General features: G+C 38.4%; 1 non-coding gene across 1 annotated transcript; it reads right to left on the bottom strand.

Moving 5' to 3' along the window:
* Window positions 1–18,224: 18,224 nt before the first annotated feature.
* On the bottom strand, window positions 18,225–18,331 carry LOC131636935 (small nucleolar RNA R71). Its single transcript, XR_009294220.1, has one exon. It is a non-coding gene; the product is annotated as a small nucleolar RNA R71 (small nucleolar RNA).
* Between the last annotated feature and the right edge of the window lie 4,889 nt (window positions 18,332–23,220).

Raw genomic sequence — 23,220 nt, 5'->3', positions numbered from 1 at the left:
ACGATTATAGGATTGCATGAGGTGGATGAAAGAATCAGAAAGAGAGGATTCAGATGAGGGGAGTTCGAATAACACAACAGTGTCAACATGATCATAGTTGGAATATGGAGGAGGTTGAGAAGTGGATATAATGGCGTGAGGAGGAATGATGGTGTTTAAAGGTGTGGGTTCAAGAATAGGTTCAGAAACAGGAGGTTCAGAATCAAGAATCGGTGAATTGCCTTTAGACTTGGGTGAAGAAGGAGGGGTAGAGACTTTGGTGGTTGGAGGTGGTTGGAGGTGGTTTTGCTGGGGCTTTTTCTGGTGAAATTTTTGGTGAAGCTTCTGTTTATAAAATATTTGAATTTAAAACAGGAGCAGAACCAGGTTCATAAATTACAATACCTGTAGGTCTTTTCTTCTTCTGAGGCCTAGCAGGACCTTCTCCAACAGTTTTCCTTTTCTTCTCCTTCTGCTTCTCCTTCTGTTCTACTTTCTTCTTTCCTTTCTCCTCTTCCTTTTTCTTCTCTTCCTTTCTAGATTCCTTCTGTTCTTTCTTCTTTTTTTCTTTCTTCTACTTCTGCTCTTCTTTTCTCATTTCTGGTAGGTCTAGCTTTCTTTTCGTCCTTCTTTCTTTCTCTTGCACTACCTTTGGAACTTGATTAGCAGTAGTGGCAAGTTTTTGCTTTCTTATCCATACAGGATCACATTCAGAACTGTTTGCCTTGTGCATAGCAATGTATTGGACAATAACTTCTGGAAGTTCATTTCTGAAGAACAGCTCAAAGTCAGCCAGAGCAGGAGCTCTTCTGGACCGAACTTCAGTGTTCACTTGGGGAGTAGTACCAATAGATTCAATAAAGCCCATCTTCTTCAGAGTATGAGCGTTCATAGTACTTCCAATTGTTGTATAAGGATCCTTGATAATTCCAGCTTTCTCCAGATCCTCAACAATTTTTGTTTGAACCAAAAGATCAGAGATGATTCTTTCAAAAGGAATAATGTTTCTCTTGTACTTAGTATTCTTCTTTCTGAAATTATCTCTAGATTTCGTCACATGCTGTCACATGTGGTTGAAGATGATGAGCGGAAGATCCACCTTTTCCTGTTTACCAATACAATACAGAATGTATTGTTGGTTCTTGCTAACATAGTTTGGAGAAACGGTTGCCTTTCTGTGGTAGATGCAACCCAGAAGAATCTTAGCCAAGATTCTGTAAGAAGGCTTCATTGCCTTAATTTATGTAGATTCTTTTTCGTTCTTGTAGATTTCTTCATACACAACCTCCCACTATGTTCTACCTGGAACGGCTCCAGAAACACCTTCAACGGTTTCCAACCCAAACAATTTCCTTAGAAGGTTTTTTGTAATGGAGAAACGTTCACCATGAACAATAGAGAGAATGGCCTTTGGCATGACTGTTGCATGAACCCCGAATTCTTTCACCAAATCTGGATAGACTGGTCCAAACAAACCATAGAAGAACGCTTGCCATCCTTGAAAGGTCATGGCCTCCTTCAGATGAATATCATGTGCTTCCAGGTTATCAAAATCAACCATCATTTCGCAGATAACCTCTAATTCATTCAAAGAATCGAACAAGTCTTCTGTGCAACAAGATGTTGTTGCTGTTGATCTTAATTTTGTTGTTGAGAAGATGAACCAACTTGTTTCTTAGAGGAAGAAGCCATTGAAGCACAACTGAGATTTCTTGGTTTCTTTTTAGGGTTTTTGAAAAGGGAGAAGAAGAGGAAGAAATGCATAAACAAGATGATGATGAATGCGTGAAAAGAGGGAAAATGAATGAGAGATGAGTTTAAATAGCCACGGATGCGAAACAAAATGCAATGAGATTATGAGAATCAACAGTTACAGAATGCAGCGAATCAAATTTGCATTTAATGCTGAATGACGTTAGTGGAGAAAACATGAGATTTGAAAAGATTTGCACATTTACCTAGGGCGGTGTCTCATCAACTACACACATGCTTGTCCTTTCAGAATGAACACGTGGTCATTATCTGGAATAGCTGGTGACAGTTGTTTTGCTTTAACAAAAATTCTGGATCATACTTAGACATATGAAACGATAGCAATAACAAAATCAGAGTATCTAAATGATCAACATATCCAGATCATCTGATAAGAAGATAAATACACATTTCAAATCTAATCCATATATCAGATCTTCTCATCCTTTTATTATGGGCATAAATCCATACTGATATTCTTCAGAATGAACTTAAACCTATCTTCAGCAAGGGGTTTTGTGAAGATATCAGCCCACTGATGTTCTGTATCCACAGAGTTTAAAGAAAGAACACCCTTCAAAACATAGTCCCTAATGAAGTGATGTTTAATCTCAATATGTTTATCTTTAGAATGTAGAATAGGATTCTTAGATAAACAGATAGCAGAAGTATTACCACAGAATATAGGAATGTTACTCTCATATATCTGATAAGCTTCTAGCTGACTTTTTATCCAGAGTATCTGTGTTCTACATCCAGCAGCAGCAACATATTCTACTTCTGTTGTAGAGAGGGCAATTGTGGCTTGCTTCTTACTATACCAGGAGATCAGATGACTTCCTAGAAACTGAAAGCTTCCAGAAGTACTTTTCCTTTCAACTCTATCTCCAGCGTAATCAGCATCACAATATCCTACTAAGTTGTAATCTTCAGATCTTCTATAGACTAAACCAACATTAGTAGTACCTTTCAGATACCTCAGAATTCTCTTAATAGTTGTTAAGCGAGATTCTCTAGGATCTGATTGGAATCTAGCACACAAGCATACACTGAATAAAATATCAGGTCTAGAAGCAGTAAGATATAGAAGAGATCCAATCATACCTCTGTAGAATTTCTGGTCTACCTTCTTGCTTACCTCATCCTTACCTAATACACACGTTAGATGCATTGGAATCTTTGCTTCTTTGCTTTCTGAAATGTTGAACTTCTTTAGAAGCTCTTTCACATACTTGGTTTGATGAACATAAGTTCCATAAGAAGTTTGATTAATCTGGATCCAAAGGAAATACTTGATTTCTCCCATCATGCTCATTTCAAACTCTGCATGCATAGACTTAGCAAACTCCTTTCCAAGTGTAGCATTAGATGTTCCAAATATGATATCATCAACATATATTTGACAAATTAAAATATCCTTTTTAAAGGTTTTACAGAAGAGAGTTGTGTCCACTTTTCCTCTAGTGAAACCATTATCCAGAAGGAAAGAACTTAATCTTTCATACCAAGCTCTAGGAGCTTGCTTCAGTCCGTATAATGATTTCTTTAGTTTGAAAACATGTTCTGGAGACTTAGAGTCTTCAAAACCAGGAGGTTGATGGACATATACTTCTTCATCTATACAACCATTTAAGAAGGCACTCTTAACATCCATCTGATACAGAGTGATGTTATTCTGAGTGGAAAAAGAAATTAATAGACGAATAGATTCTAAGCTGGCCACTGGTGCAAAGGTTTCTGTATAGTCAATACGTTCTTGCTGACTATATCCCTGAGCAACCAGTCTGGCTTTGTTTCTTAAAACTTCTCCTTTCTCACTCAGTTTGTTTCTGAAGACCCACTTAGTTCCAATGATGTTAAATCCTTTTGGTCTTGGAACCAGATCCCAAACATCATTCCTTGTAAACTGATTTAACTCTTCTTGCATGGCAATTATCCAGTCAGCATCTTCCAGACCTTGATCAACAGAAGTTGGCTCGATCAGAGATACTAGACCAAATTGACATTCTGCATTGTTCTTAAGGAATGCTCCAGTTCTGATGGGATCATCTTTCTTTCCAATGATAACATCTTCTGGATGAGCAGAGTTGAGTCTAGAAGATCTTTTGAGTGTTGGCTCTTCAGAAATTCTGAGATTCTCTAAAGAAGCTGCAACTAGATCTTCTGAAACCTTGCTTCAGGGTTCTTCTTGATCTGAGTTAGAGATATTTATATCTGCAAAATTCTCAACCTGCTTTAGCTTTTCAAGACTAAGCTTATCATCAAATCTGATATTGATTGATTCTTCAACTACGAGAGTTTCAGTATTGTATACTCTATAGCCTTTTGAGCGTTCAGAATATCCAAGTAGAAAACACTTCTGAGCTTTAGAATCAAACTTATGCAGATGATCTTTATTGTTCAGAATATAACATACACATCCAAAAGGATGGAAATAAGAAATGTTGGGCTTTCTGTTCTTCCACAATTCATAAGGAGTCTTATTTAGAATAGGTCTTATGGAGATTCTATTCTGAATATAACATGCAGTGTTAATTTCTTCTGCCCATAAATGCTTAGCCATATTGGTTTCATTGATCAGTGTTCTGGCCATTTCTTGTAGAGTCCTATTCTTTCGCTCTTGAAAATTCTAGTAATACACGCTCGATGTGAAACTGGATGCTAATATAAATTTATTATCAATTGTGGTATGTACTAAATTCATTACGTACCTGAATCCAGCACGTCCAATATAAGATATAATCCAAGGGTCGGGAGCATCCATCGGTTTTGCACAGGTCCAAAATCTAGTAAAATCCTATAAATAAAATATTGAACCATAAGTATTTGATTACCTTAACAAATAAATAATTGAATTGAGTAAACTTAAACTTACGTATTCGACAATGTTTGAAATAGTTCCTCGGTGTTCTTGACCCATAGTTATAAGAGATGTGTTTGCAGGAGTTACAGACTATTTGCTCTGATGAAAATTGTTTGGTGATGATGAAAATGAACAAGAATGTGCACCTATTCATAAACAAAGACAACCAATAAAAACATATAAATAAATTTGACAAGACATGTGCATGAAATGGTTGGATTTTGTACACAATGCAAGTCGTCAGGCCCACTGACGACAACACTACAAATTCAATTGATGCCGCCACCCCCTGGCGACTACTCTCCATTTTCATTATTATCGCCACCTAGGTTGGCGACTAGATCCATGCGTAGGTGTCACATGCATGGGACAGTCTGCATACATGCAAAGGTGTAAGGCTATTGTGAAGGAGTGAAAAACACTTAGAAAGGGGGGATTGAATAAGTGTAACTTCAAAAAATTAGAAGATAAAAACAATGAACACAATTATTTTTATCCTGGTTCGTTGTTAACCAAACTACTCCAGTCCACCCCTGACAAGGTGATTTACCTCAACTAAGAATTTAATCCACTAATCCAACTGATTACAATGGTTTTCCACTTAGATAACCTCTAGGTATTCTAGAGTCTACAGATCACAACTTGATCACTCTAGGAATCCTTTTACAATCAATGTAAAATATAGTTTACAAGAGTTTGAATGCTTCTAATAAAGCTGTAATCACAACTGTGATATTTCTCTTAAGTTCTATACTTAACACTCACTAAGATATTACAAAATGTTGTGAGGTTGAAGATGAAGTTCGTAAGCTTTTGAATTTGACAGCGTTTCTGTATATTTTTCTCAAGTGTTGTATTCAGCTTCGGATGAGAACTTCTATTTATAGGCGCTAAGAGGAAATGACTGTTGGGAGCATTTAATGCTTTGCATGAATAGTACAACGCTGCATTTAATGTTTCACACTTTTGTCAACTACCTCGAGCCTTGCTTTTCCTGCTTTTACTGACTTTGCCTTTTGTAGCTTCTAACGTTCCTTTTGTCAGTCAGAGATTAGACGTTACACCCTTTCATCTTTTACTTTCTTCTGGACTCAGATTTGTAGATAACAACGTTTGAATATCAGAGCCATCAGCTTTGGTGCAGAGCAACTTCTGTCTTCTGACTTTGAAGAGCTTAAGTGTGATACCATCAGAACTTCAGAGCTTGTCCTTCTGACTTCCATTCTTCTGATGCTTTCTAGTTCATGTTCTGATTCTTCATGACCATCTTATGATGTCTTGCCAGAGCATGTTCTGATGAAGTCATCCAGAACTTTCTGAGTCAGTTGCTTCTGAGCGCTGATTTGTGCATACTCTTTATATATTTACTGAAATGGAAAATGCAAAGGATTAGAGTACCACATTTTCTTATACAAAATTCATACATAATGCTATCATCAAAACAAAGAATATCGATCAGAACATTTCTTGTTCTAACAATCTCCCCCTTTTTGATGATGACAAAAATATATATAATTGATATGAATTCGTATCCAGAATATCAGATGAACAAAGACAATTATACAGATATAGCATAAGCATATAATCAGAGTGTGTGAATATGTCTCCCCCTGAGATTAACAATGTCCCCCTGAAATTAATACTGGAAGAATTTATAAATAAAAGACTTCCCTGAGTATTTTTCCATTTCAGTTGAGACTTTCATATTGAATAGAACTTCAAAACATTCAGAGCTTCTCTTCAGAGCTTCCATTGGACAGCTTCAGAGCTTTGAATTTCTCTTTGTAATCAATTGTATCAGAGCATTCCTTGCTTCTGATCTTGAAGCTTCAGAGCACTAAGCTTGATTCATTTCTTTAGAATTGCTTTTCCCCATGTATTTGCTTCTCATGTTGAGCTTTGTCCAGAATATCTCATTCTTGCAAAAATATCATAGACAGAAAAACTTGCAAATAATGTTAGGAATGTTGAGACTTAAGCCCAGCAACTGATATTATAAATCAATTCAATTATCACATTTCTCCCCCTTTTTGTTATAACATCAAAAAGCATAAAAGATTCAGATGAAAAAGACACACAAAGTGAAGAAAGAAAAAGATAATATTTCATTGATTAGAATCAGAAGATAATAATACAGAAGCAGATGCAAGCAAAATAGATGCAAAAACAAAGAAAACAAACTAAGACACAAGACAGACTACAACTGGCTAAACTTAGAAGCTAAGACGACCAGAAGGTTATTAATCTCAGAAGTTTCCGCGACTTGCTTCTTAGTAGCTTCTTCTTGAGTCTTCATAAAGAATCTGGACTCAGCATGGGTGTCCTCGTGCTTGTCCAGACGACTAGCCAAGTTAGCTTGATTCTGCTGGAGCTCCTTCATAGTGTTCATCAAAACAGAAACAGAAGAACCAGCAGATGGAGCATCAAAGTTGTTATCTAGAATAGGATGATTTGCATCAGCTTCAACCATTAGAACATCTTCATGATTTTCCTCAACAGGAATGTCTTCAGCAGGATGCTCTAGTCCTTGAAGAATTTCAGCCAAATTTTGTGGAGCAGAAGGAGTCTCAGGTTCTGGAGGGTACATAACTTCTGGGAAAACCATGTTAGGAGCCTTTTCAGAAGGGTTCTCCCTGAACCAGTTGAACAAAGCCTGAAAATCTCCAGTCAGAACTTTGTATGGATGTGGCTTCCATGCAACAATTGCCAGAGGATTTTCTTCTTCAAGTTCATCAACAAACTGCTTCTCTTCAAGAGGCTTCCAGTTGGTGATGGGGTGAAAGTATCTTCCATCATCATACTCCATAAGGACCAGGAGCAGCAGCTAAACAGTCTTTCTGAAGCTCCATAAAGTCAGCCTGAATATCTTTACCAAAAGCTCTCCAGCGCTTGCCAGCAGCAACATGATCCAGTTTGGTATCATGTGCAACCTTCAGAGCATCTAAACCTGTTATGACCTTATACTTTAATAATTCAAAACGAATATCAACAGAGGGTTCAGGAGGGTTGATTATGAGACGGGTGATAAGAGAGTCTGGGGTAAGAACAAAATAGGGTTCAGGTTCTCTAGAAAACAGAACAGAGGTGGTAGAAGAGGATAGAGAGGATGAAGAATCTGTTGTGGAGGTGGTTGAAGGGTCATTTAATGGTGAGATTGAAGAAGGAATGGAGGTGGTTGAGAAGATATTTTCAGAAGGAATTAGTGGAAAGACAACATTTAGAGGTTGGGGGTCAAGAGTTGGTTCAGAATGAAGTGGAAGGCTTCTCTTAGATGTGGTGGAAGAGGATGGAAGGTCAGAAGATGGTGGTCTTTTCTGAGGGTGAAGGTCAGAGGTAGAATGTAAACTAGAGGTTTCTACATTATCAATATCTTCTATGAGCTTCTGAAGATGTTCAGAAGTTCTAGGTACTTTGAGGGACTCTGTTGATACTTGTTCAGAATTAGTAACAGGTACAGAGTAAGAGATAATAATACCTGAAGGTTTGTTCTGCTTTTTGGCTTTCTTTGCAGCAGGACCTTCTTCAGAATCCTTCCTCTTCAGCTTCTTCTATTTCTTCTTCTTATCCTTTTTCTGTAATTCCTCCAAGGATGGAAGAGTTCTTCCACGAATCCACTCAGGATCAACATCTGAGTTTTCTTTAACACAGAATTCCAGATATAGTTTAACAGATTCTGATAATTATGCTTTGAATGACAAAGGGAAATCAGCAACAGGACTTCTTCTGGTCAGAATATCAGAAGGAGTTTTAGGAGTTGTAGTCACTTTCTCAATCAGATGCATTCTTCTCAGAGTCTGAGCATTCAAAATGCTTCCACAAACAGCAGTCAAATATTGAGTAGAGCCAACTGCTCTCAGAGTCTCAATCATACCACTCTTAGTCAGAATGTCTGATATCAATCTTCCCAAAGGAACGGTTCTCTTCTTGATCTTGGGATTCTTCAGACGTTCTCCTTCCCTTGATTCTTCAACATTAGTCTTCAGATGTTGAAACAGAATGTGAGGTAGATTGACTCTCATACCTTTTCTAATGCAGAACAAAGTGAATTTCTGATCTTGACTGATATAGGTTGCAGAGTTTGTTGATTTTATATGATAGAAAGATCCCAGAATGATCTTTGCCGAAACTCTATAGGAAGGCTTCAAATCTGTAGTGTGAGGAGAGCCTTTTCCAGAAGTAAACAACTCTTGGTCAACTTTATCCCAATCACTTCTACCAGAGAGAGCACCAGTGATTCCACCCATACCATCAAGACTATATAGTTTCCTTATCAGATTCCAAGAGACAACCACTTAATGACCTAGCACGAAGGAGATGATAGCATTTGGAGTAACAGTGGCATGAGTCCAGAATTCCTTAACCAATATAGGATAAACTGGTCCAATTAAATGTTCAAAGAAGTTTGCCCATCCTTGTACCAACATACCAGTTTTGATTTTGAACTCATGGGCTAGAAGATTTTCAAAATCCACCATAGTTTCACAGAGAACTTCTAGTTCGCCGTAAGGAATCAAGCATGTCTTCAAAGGAGTAGTTACAGATTTCTTTTGTTGTTCATGTTTTGAAGAAGAAATCTTGCGTTGAACATTTGATGAAGAAGCCATTGAATCACAACTGAGATTACTCGGTTTCGTAACTTTAGGGTTTTTGAAAAGAGAGAAAAAGAGGCAAAAATGCATAAACAGTGAACAGTTACAGAATGCAGAGAATCAAAACGCATTTAATGCTGAATGACGTTAGGAGAGATAACGTGAGATTTGAAATGATTTGCACAGTTACCTAGGGAGGCGTCTCATCAACTGCACGCATGCTTGTCCCTTCAGAATGAACACGTGTTCACCATCTGGAATAGCTGGTGACAGCTGTTTTACTTTAACAGAAATTCTGAATCAACTTAGACATATGAAATGTTAGCAATAACAGAATCAGAATATCTAAATGATCAACATATCCAGAATATCTGATAAAAAATTAAATAAGCATTTCAAATCTAATCCATATATCAGATATTCTCATCCTTTCATTCTGGGCATAGATCCATACTGATATTCTTCAGAATGAACTTAAACCTATCTTCAGCAAGGGGATTTATGAAGATATCAGCCCACTAATGTTCTGTATCCACAAAGTTTAAAGAAAGAACACCCTTCTGAGCATAGTCCATAATGAAGTGATGTTTAATCTCAATATGTTTAGCTTTGGAATGAAGAATAGGATTCTTAGATAAACAAATAGCAAAAGTATTATCTTAGAATATAGGAATGTTACTCTCATATATCTGATAATCTTCTAGCTGACTCTTCATCTAGAACATCTGTGTATTACATCCAGCAGCAGCAACATATTCTACTTCTGTTGTAGAGAGGGTAATTGTGGCTTGCTTCTTGTTGTACCAAGAGATCAGATGACTTCCCAGAAACTGACAGCTTCCAGAAGTACTTTTCCTTTCAACTCTATCTCCAGCGTAATCAGCATCACAATATCCTACTAATTGTATTCTTCAGATCTTCTGTAGACTAAACCAACATTAGTAGTACCTTTCAGATACCTCATAATTCTCTTAACAGTAGTTAAGTGAGATTCTATAGGATCTGATTGGAATCTAGCACACAGGCATACACTGAATAAAATATCAGGTCTAAAAGCAGTAAGATATAGAAGAGATCCAATCATACCTCTGTAGAGCTTCTAACCTACCTTCTTACTTACCACATCCTTACCTAATACACACGTTGGATGCATAGGAATCTTTGCTTCTTTGCTTTCTGAAAGATTAAACTTCTTCAAAAGTTCTTTGTTGCACCCCAAAATTTGCCCACCTATTTATTCCCCAGTTGGCCTTCACCTTACATTCATGTGCATACCTCATCTAGGTCATTCATCCATTGCATTCATCCATATCATGGTTACTATTCAGAATTGATAAGAAAAGAGCTTCTATGTGGGAAATTTCCTGGTTCAAAAGAGAAATATTTGAAGTCAGATTGTATGGCACCATCCCCATTGAGGTCCTCCTAAAATCAGGGTTTCATCCTCTCCAAGGCAAAGCTCGGATTAAAAGATACAAGCTTCAAATTCGTCAGGGTTTCCAAATTAGGGATTTGACCAAAGTCAACCCTATTGACTTTTGGTCAATATTTAATCAGAAGATGATTTTTGAGCATGAAAATATGTTTGCCTTGAGGAAATATCCCGTGGATTTATGTTGATTGAAGACTGATTGAGAATCAGATCAGAAACGGACTAATCGGGGAATTCTTTTGAAATCAGAAAAATCAGGAAATGTTGACTTTTTGGTCAAAGTCAAGGTCAACTGTCAAATATTGACTTTTGGTTGAGAATTGGTCAAGAAAAGTCAACAAAATAAATAAAATCAAGAAAATGTCAAAACTACCAAAAATGGCAAGATGGTTGAAAATGAGAGTTTCCATAAGAGGAAACTTTGATACTTAGAGAAATTTTGAAGACTTTGACAATGGCTAGACAGCTGACTTCATGGCTATTTTACACATGGAACTGGGCATAATTTCAGAAAGATTTCAACATGAAAAATCCTCAGATCGTAGCATGCTACAATTCTCTAGTTGGAAGTTTTCTCATTTGAGGCCTGGTTAGAGAGATAAAAGGATGGGAAGTTGGAAGAAACACACTGAATCTATGTTCAATACTTAGAAAAAATTTGAAGTTTTAAGATTGATTGATCAACACACTTTGTGGCATGTTTACACGTGGCATTTGGCATCATTTCAGAAGAGGGTCAACATCAATGTTGTTCATCTCATGGGGATGAACAACTTTGTAGTTGGACATTTCTCCAATTGAGGTTTGGATCAAGAGATATATTCATTGGAAATTTGCAAATTGTCACTGATCATGAGCCATAACCTAAGTCATGTTCCAGGCCCCACGCGGGCAATAGGTCGAACACATGGTGGGCCATCTTTGAAACTAATTTGTGAGCACTTCAAAAATGCTATAAGTGCAAACTTGGTGTCATTCTCTTCCTTGCCATGTCCTCTACTAAACAAGACAAGAATTATGGAAATTGGATGTGTATTGATCAAGATGTAAAGGTTCAAAGTCCTCTCTTCACTAAGTCATACGCTGCCAAAGACAAGGGTCAGAATCCATGCCATACGCAGTCATTTCATCGAACACGTGGCATACTGAATTCAAAGCTAATTTTAGAGAGGCGCAAACAATATATGGAGCCAATTCCAGTGCCATACGATTCCTTGCTATGTCTTCTCTCCAACGAGTCATGAATGGTATTAATTGGGCAAGTATGGGTCAGGATAGGGGATCTCAAAGTCACGCCCCTGAGAGGTGTATATTGGTACGAACATCAAGTCAGGCCTTGGGCCATGCATGCAAGCACCCATACCATGGTGCACCTCCAAGTTCTAGGGTACATTGAATGAGTTCCAATCATCTTCTCAAAACGATTCAAACATGAATCTTGGCCTATGCCATGACCTCTTTAATTTGAATGTAAGTTTGAGGCGGATGGTGGGTTGTAATGTAAGGCATGTGCTCTTGAAGTGGGTACATTAGCCCTTTGCTGCAGGAAGAAATGCCAACATAGCCATACGAGACATGCATGCAGGGAAACTTCACATCCACCATCCATTACCATAAAAGCCCATGCAGAGTCTGAGACTGAAAAAAGCTCATTGAAAACTTACTACAAATACCAACCCTTGTTCACTAAGTTTGTGAAAGAGAAGTCCCACTCCAACGAAACTCACACTATGCACACTCACCTCACACTATAAAACCAGAAGCACACTCTCACTTTAGGGGACGACTCATTTTTTCCAGATTCTTTCACATCTCACTCTCTTCTTTCACATCTCACTCTCTTCTCTCTCGTTGCTCTCTCTCCACCACAACAACATAACAAACCTCTCTCTCCATCATAACCAACTCCGGCGCCACCCTAACTAACTCCAACAAACTTTCATCACCATCACCACCACCACAATAACAACCTCCATTATCACCGATCATCTTCATGTCACTAGTTCTATAGCAAGATCTTCAACAACATCAAAACGGCAAGAAGCCTCCACTCTTTCAGAGCCTATGCAAGCATACACGAAGCTGTAAGTTCACGTCTCAGAGCATACGCATCTTCACCGTCTCATCATCATCTCCGAGGATTGAAGCTAAGGCGCGAGAGATAAAAGCTTTCTGAAGAACTCCGTTCGAGAACCTTTCCAGGTAAGATTTAAGAAAGTCTCTCATCATTATAGCATCACGTATAGGTCTTATGCATCTGGAATATACTCATTGCTTGTGCTTGAATCTCCTCCGTTCTTGAATCCTGTTAGTTCAGTGTGTATTAGTAGGAGCGTGTATACATGTTGAATCCGCTTGTTTGAGTATCATGAATGTGCAGAAGCTGCTCTCTATGCTTAGGTTGAGTTTTAACGGATTTCTTGATAGTTAGGATTTTACAAAATGAGTTCGGTTTGAGCGTTAGAAGAGGAATCAGTGAAAACCGAGGGTAGATCTGTGATCTACGTGGAAAAACGAGTGAGATGGTGGTGGTTTGGTGTTTTTCTGGGCATTTCATCTTATCGCCGGCGGCGGTGTTGAGTGAAGAAGGAGACCGGAGCAACTCCGGCTCCGGCGGCGTTTCGGTAAGATCCAGATCGGTTGCGCACGTGGCCTCCATGTACTAGCTCCCTTTCCATCTTTCTTGTTGTTTTTGTTTTATTATAATGATTAGTTGATGAGGTGGGGTAGTATGATTGGTTCAGATATGCCTTTGTTTGGCTAGTCACTTAAATTCAACTTGCCCCATTGATACCAGTTTGTGTCACGTTTTTTAGTCTGAATCCCAATAGCATGCATACAAAATGAAATAAAAAATGAAACAATAATGAATAATGATGAATCTGGGCCACGTTTCCTGTTTGGGCTTAATGCGTTTTAATTTCCACACCTCATGCTAATAGGCCCGTACGCGCTAGTAACAAAATCAGTTCATTTCTGGTTACTAATTCACCCCCCTGCTGACTAAAAAATGAGCAAACAAAAATAGTTCTTTTTATCTTATTTTCATTGCTTGTTATTTGAATTTTTGCCTAAATAAAAAAAATGATAAAAAAAAATAGTTTTTTAGTCAATTAGAATTTCTAGGAATAATTGTTTTAATTAGACTTTAATTGGTGATTTTCTTTGAATTTTGATTGGTTCTTGTAATAAAAATGCATAGTTCTTTTAGTCTTAATTCTTAAAATGGTTATAAAATGAATAAAAATTTTGCTTGTGAATATTTCTTTTTAGTATAGAATTTAATTCTTCTATTTTGTGAATATTTTCAATATTTTACAAATACCAAAAACGCCCCTAGTTGGTAAAACAACTTTTCTTAGTAGACTTTCCCTTAGATTTTAGTTTAGACTTAGACTAGAATAACAATTAGGATAGAATGCTTAGGTTAGTCGCCCCTTTTTCATTCTTTTTCTTTTTAACATTAAAACACTTAATAAGTACTCAAAATAAATTCCCTTAAAAAATACCAAGAAAACACCAAAAACATTAATAATCAAAGTGAAAATTCTTAAAAAGGGAATGGAAGCTTGAACATCCCTTGCTTAAGGGAATGTTCGAGTGCTTGGATCTCCCTTGCTTAAGGGTACCATTCAGGCGTAAGTTCTCAACTTCTAAAAAACATAAACCAAAGAGTAACTCGAGTTTCCCTTGCTTAAGGGATTTCCTCGAAACGCTCAAACTCTCTTCTATCTCTCGCCCTCGTGGCATTCTTAAGAACATGTTGAATCCATTCCATAATTAGGCGTATAAGTCTCCAAAGGTCGAGCATCGTGGAGTGCGACTTTAACCTCTGTTCAACTAAAAAACACCAAAACATAGAAAATCTTGAGCCGAACTACGGTCGCTCTGATTCCTTGTAAGGGATACGAAGGCATTGGGTCGCGGGGCCTAAGCGAGCACACTTGTAAATAATTCCTTTTTTTCCCCGTGTTTCTTTTGCATTCATTCGCATTTAGGTTTAGACATAGACACCCTTTAGATAGAAACAAACATAGGTGGATACCATCGAGTACGATGGGCGTGAGGGGTGCTAGCACCTTCCCCTTGCGTAACTGACTCCCGTGCCCTGTTCTCTGGTCGAAAGACCTTTGTTCTTATTCTGATTTAGGTTTCCTGGTATTCCTTTCCCTCGATGGGATAAATATATTAGTGGCGACTCTGATCCATTTTTCGCGGTAGCGACAGCTGGCGACTCTGCTGGGGAAAGCATTATGATACTTCTCCACTATGTGACGGCCAACCGCACCTCACAGGTGAATGACAGTTTCTTCAATACATGCCAAAAGATTAACCAATCATAGAAAACATCAATTGTTCATGCTCAACAGAGTCTTCAAGCCATGTGCCTCTTGCTAATCAATCCATGAGAGCCTCTTACTCTACGGAGTTCTCAAGTCTCTTGTACTTTGACATGATCCATCTATTCACTGATTCTCATCATGGAAACTTCCTTGATGTTTAAGCAAATGTTTTGTATGTAAAAGAATGTTAATTCTAAGAATGACAATTCTAATACAAATTTTATGCTAATCTTGAAGTTTAAACAAACTCTTTTTTTTATGAAATGAGGTGGCCACCTCTTGTGAATGAAATGTAAAGCGGGCATACAATACCAACATAGACATGTGTTACGCTTCATTGGGAGTCAGCTAAACTCTATCTCATCGGAGTGTGTCTTCGAAATAAACCTTACTTCAATTAGGACTTTTAGGGGTTGTAACTTGGCCGGGTTCACGGTTTTCAGAAACAAAGGATTTTTAGGCTCAAAATTATTTGGTGCCCACCCCCTTCGTGATGTTCTCCACTCCTAAGTTCAATTAACTCAACATGAGTGCTCATCCCTCACAAGGAATTTTTGAAACGGTTGAGGAATCAATGAGGTTTTTTGGACATGGCAGTCGCTCACCTTTTTATTCTTTTGATTCATTATCACACGACTTTGTTCTTGCTTTTATTTCATCATCATTTTTCTTTTTATTGCTATATTCTTTTCTTTCATCACTTTTTTTTTTCTTTTTTTCTTTTTTTTCTCTTTTTTTTTTGAACAAGTCGTGTGACCTTGTATTGTCTTTGATTCGTTGGAAGTGATTGCGACTGCCTCATTTCATGTTTGATGAAGAATTACCATTATGGTATCGTCATCTTTTGACCTCTTGGTGATAACACGATTTTATATCGTATATTTAGCCTAAAATCCATAGATATTTATAGCATTTTCCGTTTATTATGTTAATTTATTATGATATTACGCGTGTATTTGCTTTATTTCAGGTTTTTCACTTCAATTACGACTATTTGCGAAAAGGAAAGAAAATTGAGCTTAAATGACAAATATTTATGCCTAAAAGATGAAAAGAGAGTGCTGAAGTGAAAGAAGGGTGCAATTAGGACCCAAAGGCCCAAAAGAGACGAACCAGCCCACAAAGGAACAAAAATGCGTAGCCCAAACCATGCAACAAGTGGAGACGCACGTCTCCACGTTCTCTTCTGCCACGTCACCAAGAGGAGACGCCCGTCTCCAACTGCCCCTATTTTTCCTCCACTTGAGACGCACGTCTCAAGTCAGTCAAGAGCACTTCCTGAAGAAGCGGAGACGCACGTCTCCAAGTCCAGTCAGAAAAGCTCCCTCAATTCACGGATTCCAACTGCAAACCTCCTCCTATAAATAGGACCTGCTATCTCACTTCAATCTGCCCGATTTCCTGCCAACGAAGTGCTGCCGAAATTGTACCGCGTACTGCTTTTCCTTATTCTGTTTTCATTTAACCGTCTATTTTCTCACAACGATTTCTACACTGGAAATTGTTGTGAACTTTTCATAGATCTAGCCTTACGTTAGATTTATCGCTTTATTTTCCTTGTTTTTATTTTCTGCCATTTAAATTCCGAAGAACGATCCAGCCAACCTGTGGTGGAAGTTCGAGTACTTCAAGATTCAATTCAATCCAGATTTATTTTAATTCAGGTTTTTTTTATTTACCGCCTTATTTATATTATTTATCTGCATGATATATTATATGCCATTTAATATGCTTATTATTATGAACCGAACCAATATATGTATGTTTAATCGTATTAATATGTCTGGCTAAAATACTAAAGGTGTCGGTATGTAAAGTAAGTTAACCGTGGGGATCCGAAATAAATTGGCTTAAATTATGTTTTATTAATTATCACTTATTTTTGGTTTATATGTCTAGTTTAATTAGTAAGTCTTAAAACCAATAGAGCGAAAGTTTGAGGGATTAGGACGGTCAAAGGTTAAAATCAATAGAGCGAAAGTTTGAGATCTTTAACTGGATAGTAGACATAGGACATTAGTTTTAAGGACGGCGAAAGCGTATTAAAACTAATTGGAACTTATTTATTTTCAAAAATTGTTTTTACACTCGAGCGGGATGGCGAAAGCGTACGTTAGGGATATTAGCATGTTCCGAGTCAACAGAGCGAAAGTTTGAGATTAGGAGATTTAAATAGATAACAACCTCGTAAAATAGGCATTTTATTAATTACATTGGTTCCAAAAAGCTCTTCTAAAACCGAATGGGATGGCGAAAGCGTACATTAGGATTAGGATAGTAGTCTGAATCAACAGAGCGAAAGTTTGAGACGAGGATTTTTAATCAATTGGAATTAGTAAAGATTTTTAATTTAATTATGCAAAAGCCAATGAACCTTCGGATTGCCTTTAGTTAAACGAAATACATACTGATACCTGTCTTTTATTATTATTCTTTATTTTCTCACAATCACTTTCCCTTAGGAACAATCGAAATTTTAGTACTCCTAGCTTTACATAGTAACCTTAGATAACGGTAGATCGATTCATAGTCCCTGTGGATTCGATATCTTTTAAAACTACACGACACGACTGTGCACTTGCAGTTATCAGATTTATAGACACGTAAAGTCGCGATCAAGTTTTTGGCGCCGTTGCCGGGGACTATTTAAGTCGATATCGTAACTCACTGTTACACCGTAGAGACTAGGAAAATTCTTCCCTTTCTTTTTGAACGATTGTATGCCAAATACTCGTTCACAAGGAGGAGACTTAATACAACGAATTAACGAGATCGAACGTTTCATTAACGTTAAACGTCGAGCTCGCAACCTTCCCGAAGTAGCAGAAATTCCGATTAATCAGGAATTGAATTTTACTGATCAAATCAATCAAATCACCCCGAAGTTAGAGATGGCTGCTATTCGTCCTCTTAGAGACTATGCCGCTCCTTCACGCGCTGAACCGCATTCAAGTATCGCACCACCTGCGATTGAAGCAAACAATTTCGAACTGAAACCTTCACTGGTCCAAGCTGTTCAACAGAATCAATTCTCTGGAAGCCCTGTAGACGACCCCAATCTCCATTTATCCGTGTTCGTGCAATACGCCGACACTATCAAAGCCAACAACGTTAGTTCCGAAGCTATTCGATTACGCCTTTTCCCTTTCTCCTTGAGAGATAGAGCGAGAGCGTGGCTTCAATCCCTGCCTTCCAATTCCATAACTACGTGGGACGAATTGAAGAGAGTATTCTTAGCAAGATACTTTCCGCCTAGCAAGACTGCTATGCTTAGAGGTCAAATCAACGGATTTACCCAGAAAGATAACGAATCGCTTTTCGAAGCTTGGGAACGTTACAAGGACATGCTTAGAATATGCCCTCATCATGGACTCGAACCATGGCTGATCATCCATACCTTTTATGGTGGTCTCTTATATAACACTAAAATGACTATAGATGCCGCTGCTGGCGGAGCATTAATGGACAAACCCCATGATGAAGCATACAAACTCATAGAGAACATGGCACAAAACCATTACCAATGGGGAGGAGAACGCGCCGCTCTAGAGAAAGCCCAAACCAAAGGAGGAATGTACGAAATTAGTGGTATAGACCGCGTTAACGCTAAAGTAGACGCTTTAACTCAAAAGATCGAGAATTTAACCATCACTCCTTCAGCCACCGCTGCCGCTGTAGCACCTAACTGCGAGATTTGTGGATTGACTGGGCATGTAGTTGCTGAATGCCAACTCTTGACTGGAGTCCCATCTGATCAAGTAAATTACGCTCAAGGAAACCCTTATTCTAACACGTACAACCCTGGATGGAAAAACCACCCGAACCTTTCTTATAAGAACAACAATGCGTTGTACGCGCCTGGACAAGCACCTGTTGTACCACCTGGCTACCAAAAAGCGCCTGTAGCTGCTCAAAACACCCCTAGGAAGTCAAACCTAGAAATCATGATGGAGAACTTTATAGCTTCCCAACAACAAACCAATAAAGACTTCCTGAATCAAAACATCCACAATAGCGAGCAACTAAAACAACTATCGAACAAAGTAGATGCTTTAGCTACGCATAACAAAATGTTAGAAACTCAAATCTCACAAGTAGCTCAACAACAAGCACCTACTGCTGCCCCTGCTGGCACGTTTCCTGCTCAACCACAACCTAATCCTAAAGGACATGCGAACGCGATAACACTACGAAGTGGAACTAATTACGATGGACCCATAGATCCTAGAACCCAAAACGTACCCATGTCACAACAAGAGCCAAAGGAAACCCAAAAGAAAACAACCGACGAACAAACTGCTAAGACTAAAGAGAACAATAACGAAGTGGAACCCGAAAAAGAGAAACCTTATGTTCCACCCCCACCTTATAAGCCACCAATTCCTTACCCTCAAAGATTAGCCAAATCAAAAACCGAAGCGCAATTTAAAAGATTTGTAGAACTTCTGAAGCAATTAAACATAACCATACCATTCACAGAAGCCATAACTGAGATGCCTTCGTACGCTAAGTTCTTAAAAGAAATCTTATCAAACAAAAAGAAACTCGAGGATAACGAAACTATAACGCTTACCGCTGAATGTAGCGCTATCATCCAAAACAACATGCCTCCAAAACTGAAAGACCCTGGTAGTTTCTCTATACCCTGCGTAATTGGAAAAACCATCATAGAGAAAGCCTTGTGCGATCTAGGAGCTAGTGTTAGTTTGATGCCTCTTTCGACCTGTAAGAAACTCAATCTAGGTGAGCTTAAAGCAACAAGAATGTCTCTTCAACTAGCAGACCGTTCAGTTAAATATCCTGTAGGAATGTTAGAGAATATCCCTGTTCGTGTAGGTCAATTCTACATCCCGACTGACTTCATCATTATGGATATCCAAGAAGATTCTAACATCCCGATCATTTTAGGAAGACCATTTTTAGCGACCGCTGGTGCAATTATAGATGTAAAGCGAGGAAAGCTTACTTTCGAAGTAGGAGAAGAGAAAATAGAATTTATCCTTTCCCAATTCCTAAAAGCACCTTCTATAATTGACACATGCTGTTCTGCTGACATAATCGACGAGTGTGTCAAGGAAATAAAATCCGAACCAAATAAGGAAACCGAAACCCTAAGAATTCCTATGCCGCCAATTTTTGAAGATGACAACTGGCGTGAGGAATATCAAGATAACCACCTGAGTGAATGCTTAGCTTTAACCCCTGATCCTATACCTGGACCAAAGAAACCTGCTATAGAGCTGAAGACACTCCCTACCGATCTTAGATACGAATTTCTAGACGAAGAACTAAACCGACCAGTTATAGTGAACGCCAACTTAGGACGAACCGAGACTGAAAAATTACTTAATGTCCTAAGAAAATACCCTACCGCTTTAGGATACAACATATCAGATCTGAAAGGTATAAGCCCTTCTCTGTGTATGCACCGCATTATGCTCGAAGACGATAGTAAAACCTCTAGGGAACATCAAAGGCGAATAAATCCTATTATGAGCGATGTGGTTAAAAAGGAAATCCAAAAACTGCTAGAAGCTGGAATAATATATCCTATATCCGACAGTAAATGGGTTAGCCCCGTTCACGTCGTACCAAAGAAAGGAGGTGTCACTGTAATCACTAACGCAAAAGGAGAATCTGTAGCACAACGTACCCAAACTGGATGGAGAATGTGCATTGACTATAGGAAGCTAAATAAAGCTACCCGAAAAGACCATTTCCCTTTACCTTTCATAGATCAAATGCTCGAACGCTTAGCTAAACACTCACATTTTTGTTATCTGGATGGATACTCCGGATTTTTCCAAATTCCTATCCACCCTGACGACCAAGAGAAGACCACATTCACCTGTCCTTATGGTACATTCGCTTATAGACGAATGCCTTTTGGACTCTGCAATGCACCCGCGACCTTCCAAAGATGCATGATGGCAATATTTGCCGACTTCCTAGATGGAATAATGGAGGTCTTTATGGACGACTTCTCTGTCTGCGGAGGAAGTTTTGAAACATGTTTAGAAAACCTTGAAATGGTGCTTAGACGATGCGTAAGCGTAAACCTAGTCCTTAATTGGGAAAAATGCCATTTCATGGTTCGACAAGGAATTGTACTTGGACACATCGTATCCGATAGAGGAATCGAAGTTGATAAAGCAAAAATCGAAATTATCGAAAACCTTCAACCTCCCAAAACCGTTAGAGAAATAAGAAGTTTTCTGGGACATGCTGGTTTTTACCGACGCTTCATTAAGGATTTCTCTAAAATAACCAAACCCTTAACTGAACTACTCATGAAAGACGCCGAATTTATTTTCACAGATAAATGCACTGAAGCATTTCAAACGCTTAAACAAGCATTGATCTCTGCGCCAATTATGCAACCTCCCGACTGGAATGAGCCTTTCGAAATAATGTGTGACGCAAGTGATTATGCTGTAGGAGCTGTTCTAGGACAAAGAAAGGATAAGAAACTACATGTCATATATTATGCGAGTAGAACCCTAGACGAAGCTCAGATGAATTATGCCACGACAGAAAAAGAATTATTAGCTGTCGTATTCGCATTAGACAAATTCCGTTCTTACCTGGTAGGAGCCAAAATAATCATATACACTGACCACGCCGCCATTAGGTACCTCCTAACCAAAAAGGACGCTAAACCAAGACTTTTGAGATGGATCTTGTTACTGCAAGAATTCGACCTGGAAATTAAAGATAAGAAAGGCACTGAAAATGTCGTAGCAGATCACCTCTCTCGATTGGAAAATCTGAAACCCGAACAAGTACCAATTGACGATGATTTCCCTTATGAAAGACTCATCGCCCAATTAGAAGCAAATGAATTCGAACCATACCGTCCAAACTCTGAAACCGAGAAATTAGCTGAAATAGCTTTAGCCCGATCTGACGCACCTTGGTATGCAGATTTCGTAAATTACCTAGCTGCTGGTGTGCCTCCTCCTGATCTAAGCTACCAACAGAAAAAGAAATTCTTCCATGACCTAAAACATTACTATTGGGACGACCCACTCCTTTTCAAAAGAGGCCCCGATGGAATCTTTAGACGTTGTGTACCCGAGGAAGAGATAAGAAGCATAATAACACATTGTCATTCTGCACCGTGTGGAGGACACCATAGCACATCTAGAACCTGCGCCAAAATCCTTCAATCTGGACTTTTCTGGCCCAACCTGTGGAAAGACGTCCACTTTGCTATACTAAGCTGTGATAGATGCCAACGAACTGGAAACATTTCAAGACGCGATGAAATGCCTCAAAAAGGCATTCTAGAAGTAGAAATATTTGACGTCTGGGGAATAGACTTCATGGGACCGTTTCCGTCATCGTTTGGAAATCAATATATACTCGTAGCCGTCGATTACGTTTCAAAATGGATAGAAGCTATTGCTTCCCCTACGAACGATACACGAGTAGTTATTAAACTTTTCAAAAACGTCATCTTTCCTAGGTTCGGTGTGCCAAGATTGGTAATTAGCGATGGTGGTTCACATTTCATTTCAAGAATACTTGAGAAACTCCTTCGAAAATATGGAGTAAATCATCGAATAGCTACACCATACCATCCACAAACAAGCGGTCAAGTAGAAGTATCTAACCGCGAAATAAAACAAATATTGGAGAAAACTGTTGCTATATCTAGGAAAGATTGGTCAACCAAGCTAAATGAAGCTTTATGGGCTTATAGAACAGCTTTCAAAACTCCAATAGGAACTACCCCATTCAAACTCGTTTATGGAAAATCATGCCACCTACCAGTAGAGTTAGAACATAAAGCCTATTGGGCCATTAAGAACTTAAACCTAAACTACACTGCCGCTGGTGAGAAACGACTTCTAGACATAAACGAATTAGAAGAACTTAGACAAGACGCTTACGAAAACGCCAAAATCTATAAAGAGCGAACGAAAAAATGGCACGACAAGCGTATATCTAGGAAAAATTTTAGCATAGGCGATAAAGTGCTCTTATTTAATTCTAGACTAAAATTATTTCCTGGTAAGTTACGATCTAGATGGTCTGGCCCTTTCGAAATAACTAACATATTTCCGAGTGGAGCGATAGAAATCAAAGGAGAAACCGTCAAACCTTTTGTCGTAAATGGGCAACGTCTTAAGTATTACCATCATCTCGACTACGATGAAAACATCGAAGTTTTTAAACTTGACGAACTGCCCGCTCTTTCGAAAAAATAGTTTTCTATTTTTAAATCGTCGAGCTTACGACATTAAACAAAGCGCTTGG

Source organism: Vicia villosa, unplaced genomic scaffold (genome assembly GCF_029867415.1).
Source record: "Vicia villosa cultivar HV-30 ecotype Madison, WI unplaced genomic scaffold, Vvil1.0 ctg.001862F_1_1, whole genome shotgun sequence".
NCBI lineage: Eukaryota > Viridiplantae > Streptophyta > Magnoliopsida > Fabales > Fabaceae > Vicia > Vicia villosa.
This window is presented reverse-complemented; position numbering and strand designations above follow the sequence as displayed.